The 17,726-nt window shown below is 39.9% G+C and overlaps 1 long non-coding RNA gene across 1 annotated transcript; it reads left to right on the top strand.

Moving 5' to 3' along the window:
* The first annotated feature begins 1,238 nt into the window (after positions 1-1,238).
* LOC102386734 lies at positions 1,239-7,878 on the top strand. The gene is made up of 3 exons (XR_323243.1): positions 1,239-1,336; positions 4,448-4,595; positions 7,769-7,878. It is a non-coding gene; the product is annotated as an uncharacterized LOC102386734 (long non-coding RNA).
* The last annotated feature ends 9,848 nt before the right edge of the window (positions 7,879-17,726 follow it).

Raw genomic sequence — 17,726 nt, 5'->3', positions numbered from 1 at the left:
AAGATGAAATACGTACCAGTTCCATAAAAAGGATTTCTTATAATTTTCCAAACATTCAAGGAAGATGAGGAGATCACACACTCAGGTGGACAACCCAAATCATTATGCCACCATTGAGCTGCTGTATTGTGGACTGTAAGTGCCAAGGTACTTAGTGAGATCCAAAAAAGAACTCCTGGATTGAGAGTATAGGGTGTAGCCATGTTGGTCTAACAACATAGGCAGACAAGATTTTTTGGGTAACTCTGATATCTTTTATTAGACCAGCTCAAATAGTTGGATTGAGAGTGATAGTTATGAAGAATCAGATCCTTAAATATTGTCTAGATTTAAATGCCCTACTCTAAACACCCGAGTTTTAAAACACTGACCTTAGCATGTAATAGTTCTTAGTAAAAATCATGACTAAGACATCAGTATCCCAAACCTTCCAAGCATGCATGTGTATAAGGGTTCAGCATGCATTAGCTTTGGCTACTAGATTCAAGCAAGGATGTCTGCTTCCTATAATATGAACCTGGAATTTTTCAGATTATTCCTAAAATAGCATGTGTTTAAGGAAATTGAAAGTGTGAATACGGTCATTCCCCACCCCAGTAAAAATAGATTTAAACTACAAATTTAATCTGCATAATGTAGTGAAGTTCTGTGGCATGTCATTGGGGATTTTAAATAATTAAGTTGAATCTAGTTTAGAATACTTCATTATGAATTTAATGATTTGATCTCTGTCTTCTAGAAAGTAGCTGCTTGACTCCATTTTGTACTGTTCCTGGCTTGACACAGGTGAATTAACTTTGTATGCCCTGGGCATGAGAGAGGTATGGGTGAAGGGGTGAGTGAAAAGTGAATGGGAGTTTTGCATGAGAACAAGGAGAACGGATGTAACTGTTTATATAAGCAACAAGGTGCCAGATTTGTAAATTACCAGCCAGTAACTAACTAACAAACAGCTGAAGAATCCCTTTGAAGCCCGGGGGCACAAAGGAGATAACAGAGGAAGGAATGCTGCCATGCGGGCAACAAGAACACTTCAAGGCTGAGACCCATTTTTACGACCAGTATGACCTTGAGTTGAGATAAGAAGATGATGGATGAGAAACAACTGTTAAAACACAGACTAAGCATGGAAAACCCCCACAATGCTGAACAAAGACTGGCAAAACCTGTAAAAGGGAAACCCAAATGATGCCAAGTCAGTGAACTTTCCATTTTTTTTCCCAGAGCACAGACGCGTCTGTTTTCATCCCGCTCCAGCTGCTGTCTTCCACCACCATCATCATCATCTCAGCTACTCAATGAACATGGTGTTGGCCACCCTGAGCAACTATTACTGGTAACTATACCTGGTGTCTGTCTGTATGCATGGAATGGTTGTGTGTGTGTTTATGCATGATGATGTGTATGATAATCACTGTGTGTTTGTATGAATGGCGTACCAGGACCTCTATGTCTAATTCATGTAATCAATAAACGCGGCATTTTGCCTTATGCCCCTTTATAAAGTCTCACTTGTGATTTAAGCAATTGGTAATTTGTGTAACAGTTCCACTTCAGATTTCTAAAACTTGTTGGAGACATTGAATCAATGTGTATTCATGGGGAAGAACAACTGAAGTAAGTGACATTAAAGGATGTTTCTCTATTTTGGATAAGAAGTTCAGACAAGTGACTTTTGAGTAAGCAAACTTATATTAGATCACACAACGGCTACATGTGCTCAACTCATTAAAATCCATTAGAATGTTTAGTACTGGAGGGCACTTAGAGTGACGCCTTTGAAGGAAACATACAATGTTGCCAGGGTTTCTTTATTCATGAAATTACTTTTTAACAATTGTAGGGCGGTGGGATGTTTTCCAGATGCTACAGTTAGTTAACCATATTACTCAGTTTTTAACTTTACACAAACTATTTTGGTATTGTTTTAAATAGGGAATGGTCCTTCCATAAGGCTTCATTTTTGCTTTTGTTTTGCAAAGAACAAGAAACCACTTTATTCAGCACTGGTGAGACCTTACCTGGAGTACTTTGTCCCGTTTTGGATGCCACACTTCAAGCAGGATGCGGACAGTTTGGAAAGGGTCCAGTGCAGAGCAACAAAACAGTTAGGGGCCTGGGAGACGAGACTTATGAGGAAAGGATGAAGGAAACTAGGGTTAAGTGGAGAAGAGAAGAGAAGAGAAGAGAAGAGAAGACAAGACTGAGGAGGCATTTGATACCAGTCTTCAAATACCTGAAGGACTATTACAGAGAGGCTGGAGATGAGCTTTTCTCTGTGGCTTAAGGGGAGCAATGGCCTTAAACTGCAACAAGGGAAATTTAGATAGGGGATTAGGAGGAATTTTCTGACTATGATGGTGGTCAAGCATTGGAACAAACTACCTAGAGAAATTGTGGACTCTCCATCCTTGAAAGCTTTCAAGAGCAGGTTAGGCAGACTCTTGGCTGGATTCATTTAGTCAGGGATGATTCTGCCTTGAGCAGGGACCTGAAATGATTGACTGTGAAAGGCGTCTTCATCCCTACTCTCCTCTGATCCTATGAAAGATTCTGTAGAAAATGAGTAAAGTGTGGTTTCTAATTCAATAAACCTGAGACTAACTTGGACATGGAGACCTTGAAGTTTTGGGCTTTGTTAAACTAAATTTAGCACAATAATTATATTGTCCTTGGCACAAATTTCATAAATGGTACAGAACAGGAATATTTCAAAAGCAGCTCTGACATAATAAAGTATATAGTTGAAGAGAAGAAAAATGTATTTGTATGTCCACAAAACTCAAATAGAAAACATTTCAATTAAATTAGAGATAGGATATTTTTGGTTTATTTAACTCACAAGAGAAGACTCCTGGTGCCAGATCATTGGACAGTTTATTTTCTGAACATGACATCAGCTTTGGGAATATGAGTTGAGGTAAAAAAAAAAAAACAAAAAAAAAACGGAAATAATTTTGGAAGGCAGTCAAAACAGCACTTCTTATTGACTGAAGTGCATTATAGCAAAACCACAATAAATAAAGAGGAATGATGTAACTGCACAGTATTGCTCATCTAGACCATCTTTTCAACGTGCAAAATATTTAGAGCTGTACTTCTTTTCTGAGACAATTTGTGTAAGAGATTGAATTATGTCTCACAGATTAGAAATTATTGATAGCTTGTTAATTCAATCTTTTCTGCAATTTCCAAATCAGTCAGTGCAGGAGGTAGCAAACCTCCAGCAGGTTATGGGACAAGTCTACCTGGATGTAAAACTGAAATATCACCATTGATAGTACTGATAATTCTATTTAGGTCATTTTACACCAGTTCAGGGGCTTCCTGGATTAAGGTACAGGTTTTGGGGTTGTTTTTTTTTAATCTCTATATGTTGCTGACCCTCACCATCCTAAGGGAATCTGAATACAAGTTTCTTTTTTGCAAAAATCCTGCTTTTCTCATATCTGGAAACTTCTGCTTCTTTTACGTTTGTACAATGACCTAGCTAGAAAGCAAGCATAAACACCTGAGCCATGTGGAGCAGGTCTGAAATAGAAGCGGGATATTCATGACTCTCTATTTCCAGTGTGGTATTTGTGGCTCACGTAAGAAAGCCATGAATGCTCCAGACTACACGTATTAAGCAGATAAGTGAAAAGGAAAAATCAAGTATGATAAAGAATACCTCTGAAAATTCTTATTGCCATAAAGCTAAACTATAAGCAGATTACTAGAGAAGTTCACAATTTAGCCATATTCTTTTTAATAAAGGGTAAACTGTCACAGAGAAGCAAGAGAAAATGAACATTGCACACAACCTGATTTCTAGCCTCCACAAGTGGATATATCAGTATAGCTGCTCCATCTTTTCCTCCCTTTTTGGACTTGCCGGGGAAAGGGACAAGAGCGGAAGATCATTATGGAATAGGACCTTTGATAATGCTATGGGATTACACAGACTGGTGTAATCCTGTGAGTTATGAGTATTTGTTGTTTGAATTGCAGTATCATCTCATAATCCTTATTAGGACCAAGGCCCTGTTTTGTTAGGTAGTGCACAAAAAGGTGATCCCTCTCTCAATAAGTGGTAGCTTTACTGAGGGAACAACACAAGGCTCTTGCTGTACTCCTTATTCTTGCTATACTTGAAAGCATCACAAGAGCTTCTTACTAAGAAAAATGTTAATTGAGACAGTTAACAACAGTGTGTGTTCTCATGAGATACCACATCTAAATCCAGGGATGGAAATATACATTCCTTACTGCATTACAGTGGTCATGGCATTCATCAAAAAGTCCATCAAACATCTGATAACCTCTGAAATATGGATAGGAGAGCACAGGTGATGATGATTCCTCCCTTTTAACAGGCCAGTCATCGGTTTCTTTTTTTCTGCTAATTGTTTGTGTGCTACCCCTGGGAATTTCTCTCCCCCTCTTACAACTGTTTTTTACCTTGCAGGGATGCCTTTTACTACTGAGACCTGATGAAGAATGTCTTGCATTTGAAAGTCTGTCTCAGTCCATTTCACCTATACATTGTTCCAAAGATGTAACCCTAAGAAATCCCTATCTCTCGATTATAGTAGGCACCAACTTTACTAATTCAGGTACTGTTAAGAGCTATTAGAGGAGGCCATTTATAGTACATAGCAAGTTGTATTGGTCTAGGAACCAACAGAATATCTAGGAACAAGGCTTCATATTCTTGAACAACATCTACTAGCATAACTTTAACACTTCAGTGATAGATATGACCCCTATTTGTCATATTGTACACTGGCTGTTTTCTCTTCCTTTGTTACACCTTAGCTGTCTTCCAAGTGCATATTGATTCTGTCACAGATACCTTTAAAATAAAATGCAGGTTGCCATTCAGTTTCCACATATAACCCGGTATCATCATGTTTTTCCAAATCATTGTGTATTGGAGAGAAATACAGTAAGCAAACAGTTAATTTTGGGGCTTGCAGGATATCATGGTACATAAGCAATTGTTCATTGCTTTTTGGCAATTTTTATTGGTTTCCTAACTATCCAATATTGCTTGCAAGTTGTTGATGATAATGGAGGTTAACTGAACTTTATGGTCTGTGATGAAAATAGCCCAGGTCTGAATTTCAGAGCTCTTGTTTCCAGGCCTTTTTGGTCCCTTTGAGGCTGCCTTTTGAAAGGACAAGGAACCATGCCATCCCACATCAAGTCCATTTCTCTGAAGAAAATTATGTAGCTAGACCTCCTTAGTGAACTACTCATATGTATAGCAAGATTTCCTCCAGGAAATAAGTAGGTTTAATGAGAAGCTGTTTAAATTTAAATGGGTCGCACACCTCCTTGAGGCTTTCAGGGTGCATATTATGCTAAAGTAAAGTAGCTTGACATTCCCTTTTGTGAATAAAATGCATCAGAAATACCTCCAACTGGCATAACTTGGCCTCTCTGGCTGCGTCCAGATGAGTGCAGATATGATTTGATATGCACATATTAAAACTGAAGATGAAGGAAATCCCAATTGGCCTGCAGATATTCAACAAACAGAGAGAAATATCACTAAGCTCCAATCCACACCTTTAAATCAGTCTAGGGTTTAGTCTTACTTCACCATATTTTGTTTCACCATATTGTACTATATGTTCCCCAACAGGACAGCCAGATTAGAGTGCCTTACCATGGAAAAGGTTTCTCTTAGTTCTGCTTTAGGATCATTACACCACTGTTTTCAACATAAGGGCAAGAGACACATAAGGTCATATCTGCCTGGTTTAGAGAAAGCAGTTGTTGAAAAGCACTAAATATTCATTTTGGCTTCAGGTTAGCCATTGCCTTCTTTTCCCTTCATTTTGCTTCAATTGTCCAGGGAAGGGTTCATGGTCACGCTAAAGTTCCTTGTCAGAATAATGTTATTCTTCAACTATACAGCAACTGCTTGCCTAAGCCCTTAGCTACAGCTCCAGAGGTTCTTCCTCCTACTTCTTAAAACTGAAATAAAAACACATAGTTCAGTTTCACTGCTGCAGGGCCTATTGCACAAGTTCATGTTCCTCCTGTAGCACTTGTTTAAAGATCAGCTAGCCTTTTCCCAACTTTATCTAATAATTGATAAGGACTTGTGCTGGTTCACCTGGATTTGAAGGCCATCTTCTTATACATTCATCCCTACCTTAGAACGTTGTATGGCCACGAGGGAAATTCTATTATTTATCATTTTGATCAATGCCAACATACAGATGATCACCTAGCTTTTGATAAAAACAGCTTCTATTCAATTTTAATGTGCAAACTTTAAAAAACTTTTCAGCAGTGAAATATCAAGTAAGCACCCAAAACATTCATGCAGTTCTAAGGAGGGGGACAAAGCCAATGGTCAACATGACCTTAACTTCTAAGTCTTTTCTGAACCCAATTAATTTGGAACTCCACAGAGTCAAGTTTAAAAAGTCTTCTTTAAGGGGAAGGAGAATGATATGCTTTTAAATCCCTCCCCCTTGTCCTCCCCTTCCCCAAACACACAAATTCAAAGACAATATAATTTAACAAAGTCAGGGAGTCCCACTATAGGAACTTCAAAGTGAAATAAATCCCCATACTGAAGGATTACAATAACTTTGATGTTTCTGAAACAATCTGGATTTTCTTATAACTTTTTTAAAAAATCACATACTATTGTGGAAAATCATGATCCTCTGTCAGTGATCTTCAAAAAATGTTGTTATTGTATCTGTATTTCTGTTATGCTAATTATATATTAACAGTGTAACAGTTTAAACTTAATTCTTGTAGTCACCACCAGACAAGTAAAAACAGCATTTAAAATGGAAACTTGCATGCAGACTGAATTTATACATATTCCATGTAATTGGTACAAGTCATTTTTTGTGACCATTAACCTCTGATTTTCAAATTAGTTCCAGATGGGTGCAGCCTTACAATGATGTGGAGAAAATGCTAATGGAAAATGCCCAAATATAATTTAAAGTGGAGCTTTTACAAACTTCACAATGTATAGCCTTCTGTGATTTACTCATATTTTCCACTGAGCTGTCATTCAGTGTATTTGATTTTTCAATAAGGAAAAGCTGTAGAAATAAAACACATCCTCCCACCTGTTATCAATGCATTCTGTTCATGTAGTATACCATTATCATGTCAGAAATCCTTGTGTACTTTCAGAACCTAATTAGAGATAACAGGTGTTATTAACCACTCAGTGTTTAACCATTGATTCTTCATGAAAAGATCTTTTTTTCCCCTTTTTTCAGATCATTGCTCTAGAGAACTATGGTGCACAATATTTTTAGAATTCACATATCTGAAAAATCATTTGAACAGAAGTATTCCCTTACAAAGAAGTTGGCATACTCTCTAACATATGAAGTAATGGGAGCATATTTTAACCTAAAGAGGAATAATTCAGAAAACTGTACCATATCAGAAAGTTGCCTCCTTCTTTATTGTCTGTGGAGCACAGGATAAGTCCAAGGGCCCCATCATCCTTGTGCCCACTGGGTCTATGCCATGAGGGAGAGACCTTGCTAGCCTCTCAGGATCAGACAGTAATGTTTGCCTGGTTCTGGCCTGCCATGGCTTGTTGTAATATATATGTATCAGGAGATGTTCTTCTTGCTGCAAGTTCACTTCAAGGACATCAGGTCTGCTCCTACTTGGGGCTCCGACCTCCCCTTACACCCTAGCCAAATGCCACCCAGTTGTTAAGAAATCTCACAAAGCCTACAAGTTGTTTGATGGATATTCTAATGTCTCCTCTGTTCTTTTCTTCTTTAAGCTTAGAATCCCTTCAACATCATCTCCTGAAAAAACAGGCAGACTGGACCCAGAGGAATATTTGGTCACAGCTAAATCAAAAGGAAACAGCGACAACCAAGGAATAGAACCGATTAGGTAATTACTAGGAATTCCAAAGTCTTGGGGAGCATTAGGCATTTTCTTTATGTGACAGGCTTGATGGCAGCAGCCTGACTTGCCAGTTTAGAAGGGCTCCAAGTAATTGGTGGGGTGTTCCCAACCATCAGGTGATGGCAAGGGAGAGGCTTGCCCTTCCCCTACAAAGGGGTGAGGTGAACAGCCAGACCTGAGTGGGGACTAACTCCCCTTCTCCCCCCCGGTTGGTCTATTTGCAATCTGGGGGTGGAGCCTCTGGATGGAATAAAAAGGCAGTGTGCCTGGCACGTGGGTAGCTATGATGGGGGATGAAGAAGAGAGCAAAGAAGAGTTGGCTGAGCTGCTAGAAGAGCCTGAAGAGACTTGCCACCTAGGAAGCAGTCCCACCATGAGGGACTGAGGCATTGCTGCACAGCTGGTGCATGGACAGTCCAGGAGGGACCAAGACCCTGGGTGCTGCATGAGGTGGCTTAGGTCTCCAACCACCTGGCACAAGCCTGGCACTACAGTGCACAGGTGGTGCACAGAGGATCCGAGAGTTGACCAAGGCCCTAGGAGCTGTACGAAGCAGTTTGGGTCCCCAACCCCAGCGTGAGGCCAGGTGCACTGTGCAGTCAGTGCATGGAGGGTCTAGGGAGTGGACCCAAGCCCTGAGGCCATGAGGACCGCTTGGGCCTCCAGTTTGGCCCAAGGCTGAGCATGCTGCATATAGAAGTCATCAGTGCATGAGATGGTGCATGGGGCCAAGAGAGAGCCCAGGATGGGAGAGCCCTGAGCAGCGAAGGGATGATCAGGGCTATGGAGATTTGGAAGTTACCCGAGAAGGGGATTCCCAGAGCAGAGGAGGGTCCCCCCCACCACTGTTCTGTGGCTAGCAGCCGGAAGGGAATCCCTGATGGGGAGGTCCCAAGGTTGCAAGATTCCCCTAGTAAAACAATTCAAACTGGGTTGCAGAATAGGGCTGTGTGAAATGTTGTTGGCTCTTTCATTTTGACACTGTTTTGACTCGCTTTGAGCTTGAAACAGTGAAATAGAAATGAAACAAAGGGCTTTGAAACTGCTTTGAAACTAAATGAGGGCAGTTGTAATGTTTCAAAAGTTTTGAATTTTTTTGAGTTTTGAAGCTGAAGCTGGGCTTGCCTGTAGGGAAATAGAAAGTAAGGAGAAGGAAGGGGAAAGGACACAGTGAGGGTGTACCTTAACACACACACTGGAGAAGAGGCTCCTGCAGGAGAGTAAAAACAGGCTGTCACAGTTTGGCTGCCTGAGATGTTGCTGGTGCTACTGTGCTAGTGCTTACTAAGTTATTTTATTTTATACCTGTTGTCATTTAAGGTGGTGGACTGAAATGAGGCTATAGGGGAGGAGGAGACCTCATTGGGGAACACTACCATGTCATGTTGATGCCTCAGAGCCAGTGACGGTGCACCTTAACACAACAGTCAGTCACACGTCATGAGTTTTGCTTGTCAGCAGCTTGAGTTGTAGTTTCCCAGAAACTCCTGAACCCACCTCCTTGAAACCTGGCAGGCTTCATGGCATCAGCAGGGCCTACAATGCCTGACGTTTTCACCCTGCTGTGCCTTCACACTTACAAGTTACACAAGTTTTTCTTTGAAGATTTTGAGGCACTTTCCCAGAACCCCCTGAACCTATCTCCTTGAAACTTGGTAAGCTTCATGCCCTCTTAAGGGGCTATCATTCTTGATGTTTTAATCCAAATCTGCCAAAAAATAACAAAGTTATAGGCAGTTTTGTGCTTCCTCATTAGAGCCTATGGGCGAAATGTGAAAACAGCTAAACAGTTTTGACAAAACCGAACAGTGCATTTGAAACTAAACAGAACTCAAAATAAAACACTGTCCTGTCAAAATGGCAAAACAGAAGTCGGAATGAAAGGTTGTTTCTCAGAGCCCTATCGTGGAAGCTCGTGGGGGTCTGGGATTCTTTTCTTTTCCCCCTTGTTATCTGTGGGCACTGCTACGGCTCCAGGGCTTCTGGGCTGTTCTTCTGTTCTTTTAGAGACCTAGATTTTGTATCCATTGTTTCTGCATCCCATATTTTGTGAACCCTGCTCTTCACACTTTGTAAAGTGGCATTCCATTAGAGTATAAGAAACTGTCCGTCATAGGAAGTTTCACCCCTCTGCGCACCTGCTCTGCTGACATTCCCTTCATTTGGAAAAAGGAGTACATCATTGGGTACCACCCAGGTTACATTTATCCCTTGTGTGGATCCCTTTCCCAAAGGCTGAGGGTAATCATCATCCAGACATAGTCTCATGGATAACGACAACTTCAATCAAAAGGAAAAAAACCTGAAGAAATAACAAAAGCAGGGAATGTCTTCACCTTCCCAGTAGTCCAATCTTATTTACAAGACTTGGGGATCCTCCCCATTACTCAATAATGTCCCAAATCAGTCTGTGACAGCTCTTTCATTATATAATGTGAACTTAAATGTTAAAGGGAAAAAAAATGACCTTATTCCATGCTGAGCGGATCACAAATGCTCCATACTTCCCAACACTCTCAGACTTCGCTCTGTAATTGTTTGTAGGGAACAGAACAGGAGTATGGCCTGTAGTCAGAGCTCCTCCAAGGCCTGGGACTGAAATTCAGTCCTCTCCCCATCTCCAGGGTTCTCACAGATGGCAGCTTCAAGGTAGGGCTGGGAAATCTTCTTCCCTGGTCTGCCACTTCTGCCTCTGGTGCCACCATTCTATTGGAAATACTGCGTCCACTGTGAGGGATGCCAATCCGGAAGGACCATCAGTTAATTAAGTAATGTTCTGGTGGCAGCAGCACTCCCATTGCCCACACCATGTTCCGTGGGTCTGGTAGGTTTTTCCAGGTGTTTTTTTTTTTTTTCTGTAGTCTCTGAAGAGGTGGAGAAAGACTCTTGACATTTATCATATTGTAAAACAAAGGGCACCTATGCTAGTGCCTGATGCCTGCTCTGACACATGCTAATTACCATGCATCAGAGCATGTTTGGTTAATTGAGTCTTCTGGAGTATGCTCATAAGCATGCTCCAGCAGCCTTGGTGTCACATGTATTCAGTATTCCCACACTTCAAAATGGTGGCAGACATGGGTGACTGGTGCCACCTTAGTCAGCGGGGCATGTGCCCCCCCAGCAACCAGTCAGCCAATCTTGCCAACTGTGGGGGTGGAGAGGGTCCCCCCACAGCTGATGGCACTGACTGGCAAGTGGCCACGACACTCCTGGAAGTGGCCATGTCACTCCCAGAAGCAACTGCAGTGCTTCATCTGGCACTCACTCCCTGGCCAGCACTCATGGGGGGGCACCGGAGCTCCCACCTGCCCCCCACCGCCCATCATTTAAGCTCATCGAATGAGCTTTAGTTAAATCACCCCCTACCACCATTTTGAAGTGCAGGACACTGAATACATGATACACTATCGGCACTTCAATTAGAGCAGCTCCCTGGAGCCACTCTAAAGTCCTCCCTGTCCATTCCCGCCTCTGACCACATATAAAAATGTCCCTACATTTTTAACTGTAATTTACCAATCATTTTAGATTTATGGGAAAGTAAGTTGTGTGATATTTATGAGGAAACAAGCAAGCTGTGAATTATATTCACCAATTCTTCATATTGCAAAAAATAATGCAGGTGATACCAAAGCATATCACATGACACCCACAAGATACTGCAAAATCATTTTTAGTAAATATTATGAAACCAATGTTCAGACAGAGAAATGGAGAAGCTGTTAATAGGTAAAAGAGAGGAGGAGGTAATGAAAAGATGGATACATTCTGATAGCTGGTGTCAGACCAGTGCTATTAATTCATATTGCTAGAATACTGTCAATTTAATAATTGTGTTTTATACAAATGAATTACCTGATATATGACTCATAGCACATAAATTATTTCATTTCAATATTTTTCTCAGTGTTTATTTTTTTTACACACTTCAAAGATTGGATATAAAGATAATTTGGACAGTTTCATTTTTGGGATGTCCATGTTGCAGTGCTTGGGCATAAATTCCATGTATTTTTTTAAAGATAACTGTTTTTATTGGATTGAGATTTTTACACAGATATATACTTAGAAACATGGAATCAGAGGTCTGAGGATTTCTAAAAGCTTGTTTTTATAAGTCTGTATCTAAGGCCAAGTTTGAATTGACAACGCCCCTGTAAAAATCAAGGAAAAGTTGAATCACATAACTTATCCATATTTTCAGTATAGAATGAGGAAAAACGGACCTGTGATTTTAGAATTCATCCATGTGCCAAAATTTTGGTTTTACTTGATACAAACTATAAATAATGAAAGAGTCATGCAACACAGAAAGATGCTTTAGTCTGTTAACCCTTCCTGTATACTTGGGACCAGATTCAAAATAGGACCGAGGTATCTTTATTTCAAAACTGTGGTGATAAAATATTATATTATATTTAATATAAATAATATAGTTATATAACATCCTAATGGTTAGAGCCATGACCTAGGCAGTGGATAATACAGATTTAATTCCTTCCTTTACCAAAGAGCGATTTAGATTTATACCTCACACCTTATTTTTTCCTTTTCAAGGTAATTTCTATCCTTGCAAAGAAAAAGTAACTTGGCACCAGTAGTATCCAAATTAAAAATGTGCCTTTTCTTGATGAAATCCATTCTTCCCCACAGTCTTGTAGCACTATGATTCACCCTTAAGTAATTTTCTTCTACTGTGGTGCATGTGTCATATCTCCCTCGCCCACCCACCCTAGAAAGCTAAACTCCAAAGTCTTATCTAAATCCTCCCTAGCCAATTCCAAATTATTCAGTGATAGGAACTATCCCTCCAACTGTTTAAGGCCAATGTTGCTGTTACCACAGTTTTAGTAACCTAGTATTCAATACCAAATGTACTGCTACATAAACAACATAAAAAATTGTATGAGGCGAATCCATAGCATGCTCACGATACCATGAAGCGTAGTGAAAAACATTCCAAGAAGCAACACCCCATCTCAAGTGAGCTGAATTAATGTTCAAGGTCCTATCATCTTTACGGCAAAAGTGATCAAGAACTAGCTTCTAGTTGTGCCCAAATGGGTTCCCTTCTGGTTCCTAACACCTAATCCCCAGTTCCTCCCATCTCTAACTCCAGATTATTTGAAGAATTTGTATGTACCAAAAGGGCCCATTCACTCATTTTTATTTTAGAATCACCTCTTTTTCTTTCAAAATATGGCTGGCTCCACTTGTTCTAATGGAAATCTCAGAAGTGATATTTACCCATTCATCTGAAAGAGCTTTAAAATCCAATTTTGTCATGCAATCCTTCATTAAGGAAACACATTTTTTAATTCAGGCACTGTCTTCATCCTTTATTTTTTCCTTCATAAAAATGTATTTAAACCAAGATGGAGGAGGAAGCCAACTGTCAAAGTATAAAATCCTATCCTTGTGAAATTGAAGGTAACCAAGCTTATATCGTAGGCAAAGTAATCTTGGATACCCCAGCTATCCAAGACAGTTCCCACAATTCTACCAGTTTATTGACTCAGTCACCAGGCAATCCAGACTAGTATCCTTATGCAGATAATGTAGACATCTCTCTCTTTTTTCCTTTGCTGGCTGTACTCCCAATTTATCAGCTATATCCTTTTTTGAATAACCCTGGCTGCAGATAAAAAGTTACCCATGTGGCACAAACCCAATCTACATAGTGCCATTGAATCTGACACAGTACAGAACCTTTAAAATTTGAGAATGATTATGAGCATCCCTGGGTTGGTCCTGTGAAAATAATTTGAGCCTTATAATAAAATGATCAGATTATAGGTGAAAGGGTTTGAGGAATAGCTAGAAAGCTGTTTGAACTAAATGGGAGGTTTTTTGTTTGTTTAGGTTTTTTGTTTTGTTTTGTTTTGCTAATCTGCAAGCCCTTCCATGTCTTTATCTAATTGCTTTGTATGGTAGGTTAAATTTAAAGTTGTGTTAACTTGTACTCCCTGCTTTGTGAAGGCAAAAGGAGTCTCAGCACATGTAGGGAGTTGTTGTAGCCCAGTAACTGAAACAGATACACTGCCAGTGCCAGTGCTGGTGGGTGATGGCTAGAAAATGATATTTAGAGGTTTGCTTTTAAGAATTGGCTTGTAGGCAAAATAGATATTGTGTTAGAACAATAGTTTAGGAGAATGGCAAGAGTTAATTGATTTCTAAAAGCCTGTTTGTCACACAGTTTCACAGCCTTCAAGGCAAACAGGGTGTCTGAGGTCAACAGATATACACATGCTGGGAAACTGAAAACATCCAAACTTTATTTTCATAATAGAGATAGACCTGGCTCCAAGACTACAGTACCCACATGCAAAAATCCTTGGGAATGCCAAGGTTTCAAATTAAATGACAAAATTAAGATGTGTGCATGTGATAGGTTTATGAAGATAGGGGTGAGGTGGGCATGCTAGAAGGGAAGGACAGATTACAGTGGGACCTGGACAGGTTACGGGGGTGGGCAAATAAAAATAGGGTGGGATTCAATACTGGTAAGTGCAGGGTGCTGCACTTAGGCAGTAGGAACCAGCAGCATACCTATAGGCTGGGGAACTCCCTTCTTGAAAGCATGGTGGCAGAAAGAGATCTTGGAGTCATTATTGACTCCAAGATGAACATGGGCCAACAATGAGAGGACATGGTCAGTAGGGCTAACTGCACCTTGTCATGCATCCACAGATTCATCACAAGCAGGACCAAGGAGGTGATCCTCCCCATCTATGCGACACTGGTCAGGCCACAGCTGGAGTACTGTGTCCAGTTCTGGGCACCACACTTCAGGAGGGATGTGGACAGCATTGAGAGGGTCCAAAGGAGGGCCACTTGCATGATCCAGGGACAGCAGGGCAGACCATACAAGGAGAGGCTACTGGACCTGAACCTGTTCAGCCTTTGCAAGAGAAGGCTGAGGGGGGACCTGGTGGCCGTCTATAAACTTACTAGGGGGGACCAGTGGGGTTTGGGAGAGACCTTGTTCCCCAAAGCACCTCCCAGAGTAATAAGGAATAACAGCCATAAGTTGTTAGAAGGTAGGTTTAGACTAGACATTAGAAGGCACTACTTCACAGTCAGGGCAGCTAGGATCTGGAAACAATTTCCAAGGGAAGTGGTGCTGGCTCCTACCTTCGGGGTCTTTAAGAGGAGGCTTGATATTTACCTAGCTGGGGTCATTTGAGCCGTTTTCTCTCCTGCTCAGGGCAGAGGGTTGGACTAGAAGATCTACAAAGTCCCTTCCGACCCTACATCTATGAATCTATGATAGGATTTTGGCTGACAAAACAAAACATGGGCAGCATGCCAGGACTAAGGAAACCAATCAGAGATATCCAGAAATGAAGAGTAATTGGAGAAGAAAGAATACAAAAGGAGGAGTTTTCAAGACAGCAAGTTCGCATCACCCCCCGACCTCTAAGGTCACTGATGTCGGATGTTCAAGCAAACGAATCTCAAGCTGGCATTTACATACTGGCCAGCTACAACACTTGCTTTGCGTATATTCTGGGCACTGGGGAATTTGTGAAATGTATGTTGTAATCATCTTGCTTGCATTGCTGTTATTTCCTATCACTGTGTATCAATAAAATTCATCTATTATCAACTGGAGGAGTTGTAGTCAGTCTGAAGGTTGTGCTCATGCTTGATTGGAGTAAAGTATTGGGGCTGGGTTGTGAATCCAGTGCCAACAATGGAGATAGCTCAGAAGTGTGTAGTATTTATTTCTGTGAAGCACAACCCTTACTTTACAACAGTGTTGAGGAAACATTGTCTTCTATTTTCTTTTCTATTGTAATCTGGATTGTTTCAGCCAAAAAGTTCCTTTTGCATTTTCACAATATGTTGAAGTCCCTTCCCCCAGAACAGAGCTAAATAATACGTTTCTTACATCTCTTCCTTTCAATGTTAAGCTTTAAGATGAAACAGAGTGGCCAGCCTATGGCTTCAGTTAAAGTAAGCATGAGTACACATTGTCTACTTTTTTGGTCAGCCCTTAAACTCAACCAGGCCTCCATTTTATTATACTGGAAACACTACATTGATAACTACAGTTTCTTTGCTCTGAAATATTTTGCAAAAGTTCTTTTTATCTTCCAAAAATTGTGCATGTCGTTGATTACATTCTCAGAACAACAAAGCCATTTATATTACAGTTGACTAAAGAGTTATTTATTTGGGCTTTTGGATATATCACAAAAATATAACAAGTACTTTTAAAATTCTACTTTGTTTCAAGGGCCTCACAATCCACAACAGAACTTGAAACTTCCTCATATTCATATATGGGTTTGTATTACTTGAATGAATCTATGATATCTATTTTCCATTTTTATGAGCCACTGCATCCCACAAATAGTATTTGTGGGATCAGTACAAACCAGACAATGTACACATGCAAGTACCCCTAATTCTAAATCACCTAAATGAAATATTTGATACTCAGGATTGCAGAGCTTGGTAGTTAAATCTTGAATAAATTATATATTAATGTATAATGTGTACTATAACAACTTGCTTAAATCCCATTTCTTGATAAGGTACACAAATTTCCCCATTTATGTTTCTGATTAGTCTCAGAAAAGTAAGAGCTATTCAATTCACTTAAACCTTCAACAATTTGGAAATGTATATGCCTGAGCAACCCTAAACATCAGTGCATTTAATAAAAATGTCTTACCAACATCCCTTCTTTCATTGAGTCTTAAATCTTAAACTGAAACTTAGAAGATTCATTTTTATCAAAGCATAAGTTTTTAACTCTTTTTAAGGACCTGAAAAGCTGCACTTTTGAAGATCTAGGTATCAGGGAAATAGTGAAAGAAAAACAAAAGACAAATCCTGTTTACCACTCCATTTTAAATCATCAGTCATATCATCTTTTGGATGCATGAGTCAAAGTGATTGTTTTTCACTTTACATACAAAACTGTGTTTACATTTCACACTTAATGATCATCAGGGCCTTTGGGTTTAATGTCAGAATCACTTTAACATTTACTTTAATCCATTTTAACAGATCCCTTCTTATTTCTGGGTTGCGCATCTTTATAATTTTTCAAATGTCAGTCTCCTAATTTACTAATTAAACACTGGATTCACATTAGAATAGAAAAGCTTGATCACTTTTAAACCTTTTGCTGACAGAAGGATCACATCGGGGGGGGGGGGGGTGTTGTTTTGTTTTTTTAATCCTAAACCTTTGTATAATCCTGTTGCCCTCTGAAATTCTTTGTTGTATTAACTATATTTCTATAATACCTTACTATGATAAGATGAGATGAGCCATGTACAATTCAGAATATAGTTTATTCCCCAATCAATAGCCACTTGTATAACACAACAAATATTTCCCTCTCCATTATGGCCAATGCCTTCATTTCTTCGTGAAATAATTTTGTTTGCTGATAGAGAGATAGATGATAAGCATTATTCCAAAGGTTTCTCTTCATTCCGTTTCTCAGAGCCCAGGTATTTCTCTTGCTTGAATGTTCTGTAGTATATGAAAACTGAGATGATTATTTCTTTTCCCTATTTGCATTTCATATTTCTCTCACTAATTGCATAACTCATCTTCTTGTTTTCCTAGCAAACCTAAGGAAGTCTCAATTTTATCCTCTGGTCTGCTTCCTCCTTTGCATTCACAATCTAATGTCAAACATCCCGACAGTTTATCAGAAGTAAATTTCCTCTCCTAAAAGCATGCTCCTTTCTGCAGGTCATTTATATAGGAAAAGTGAAGGCAGTCGGTTGTAATTTTGAACTTTGTCACTTATCCACTTCCTTCCATTATGATGTGCTCTCACTTAAAAAATATCTGTC

This window comes from Alligator sinensis, unplaced genomic scaffold (genome assembly GCF_000455745.1).
Source record: "Alligator sinensis unplaced genomic scaffold, ASM45574v1 scaffold787_1, whole genome shotgun sequence".
NCBI classification, from domain to species: domain Eukaryota; kingdom Metazoa; phylum Chordata; order Crocodylia; family Alligatoridae; genus Alligator; species Alligator sinensis.
The sequence above is the reverse complement of the archived record's forward strand: the minus strand, read 5'-3'. Positions and strand labels throughout refer to the sequence as shown.